We start from the raw sequence: 1,960 nt of genomic DNA on the forward strand, positions 1-1,960 counted from the left end.
TGAAAATCAAGTGTTTAATTAACTCATGTAAAATTCTTGAAAATCAAGGATTTAATTAATCAATGTAAGATTCTGAAAAATCAAGGATTTAATTAACCTGTGTAAAATCCTTGAAAATCAAGGATTTAATTAATCCATGTAAAACTCTTGAAAATCAAGTGTTTAATTAACTCATGTAAAATTCTTGAAAGTCAAGGAATTAATCAATCAATGTAAGATTCTTGAAAATCAAGGATTTAATTAATCCATGTAAAATTCTTGAAAATCCAGGGTTTAAATAATTTATATTAAATTCTTGAAAATCAAGTATTTAATTAATCCATGTAAAATTCTCAAAAATCCAAGATTTAAATAATTTATATTAAATTCTTGAAAATCAGGGATTTAATTAATCCATGTAAAATTCTTGAAAATCCAAGATTTAAATAATTTATATTAAATTCTTGAAAATCAAGTATTTAATTAATCCATGTAAAATTCTCAAAAATCCAGGATTTAAATAATTTATATTAAATTCTTGAAAATCAGGGATTTAATTAATCCATGTAAAATTCTTGAAAATCCAGGATTTAAATAATTTATATTAAATTGTTGAAAATCAAGAATTTAATTAATCCATGTAAGATTCTTGTGAACAAACTCTTGGCAGCTCTGCCATCTCCAGATCAGTTTTTTTCCTGTTTTATTTTGTGTTTCCTGTGTCTGCTGGGCCATTTGCAGCTGCTGAAAGTGAATTTTTGTGTATTTTTCCCCCTGCAGGGCTGGCAGTTTCTGTTGCTGGCATGGAGAAAGCCCTGCAGCAATACACCCTGGAGCCCTCTGAGAAAGCCTTTGACATGAAAAGTGTTCCCCTGGCCACTGCCCCCATCTGGGAGCAGAAATCAGGTATCACACAGCTGGAGATGGAGCCTCACAGCCTCCTCTGGGTCTGCTCAGCACATCTGCACTTCTGCAATAATAATAGGAGAAATTATTATTATTATTATTATTATTATTATTATTATTATTATTATTATTATTATTATTATTATTATTATTATTATTATTATTTATCATTNAAATACATATAAAAAGTCACCCTCCCCCTCCAGAACTTTTCAACATCTGAACATTTTTAACACCTCTCAAAACAAGAAAATCCCTGTCCAGATGACTCAGAAATAACATTTTTGTTTCACAGTTGTCATCAAGACACTCCACACTAACGATTTAATTGAAATTAAACCCAAATTAAACCAACTCCTGCGTGCTGCCAAAGCATTTTTGCATAATTTGAAAAAATCTGCTTGATGCTGCAGTATCAAAATGGATTTTTTATTCAGTTTTTAATTGATTTTTAGCTCAGTCTGATGTCACTTTGTCCCCAAACAGGTGCATGATGGACACTGACGACGAAGTTCGGGACAGAGCAACTTTTTATTTGAATGTCCTGCAGCAGAGACAGCTGGCCCTGAATGCTGCTTACATTTTTAATGGTCAGTAAGAGCAAAAAAAAACCACCAAAATTAATAAAAATATAATATTAAATATTCTAAAACATAAATTCAGGTATTTATTCTGCCCTTAGCGCTTCCCTCTGAGTGATTTGTGCTGAAATTCCATCCAGCCTGGCCTTGGGTGCTGCCAGGGAATTCTTTGGGAATTGTAAATAATTTAAATTTGGGAAGTGGAACCAGGGTTGTGGGCTGGGTTTTCATTGGTTCTTCCTCTGCTGGATATAAATATCTTTATAATATAATATTATAATAATATATTATATCTTACATAATATTATATATATTATATAATAATTTTTGCATCATTTTTTCCAATCCAAAATGAGGATGAGGGTTGGGAATAAAATTATTTTATGTCTTGGAAATTCATGTTAGCAGAGGATTTAATTAATTCATGTAAGAGTCTTGAAAATCAAGGGTTTAATTAATCCATGTAAGATACTTGATAATCAAGGATTTAATTA

The 1,960-nt window shown here is 30.5% G+C and overlaps 1 long non-coding RNA gene across 1 annotated transcript in view; it reads left to right on the forward strand.

The window, feature by feature from the left end:
- The first annotated feature begins 672 nt into the window (after nucleotides 1–672).
- The window catches only part of LOC107205074, a 15,204-nt gene continuing 13,916 nt past the window's right edge, over nucleotides 673–1,960 (forward strand). Inside the window, exon 1 of the long non-coding RNA XR_001521836.3 lies at nucleotides 673–885. This is a non-coding gene — a long non-coding RNA (uncharacterized LOC107205074). The remainder of the gene's footprint in view (nucleotides 886–1,960) is intronic.

Source organism: Parus major, chromosome 1A, assembly GCF_001522545.3.
Source record: "Parus major isolate Abel chromosome 1A, Parus_major1.1, whole genome shotgun sequence".
In the NCBI taxonomy this organism is placed as follows: domain Eukaryota; kingdom Metazoa; phylum Chordata; class Aves; order Passeriformes; family Paridae; genus Parus; species Parus major.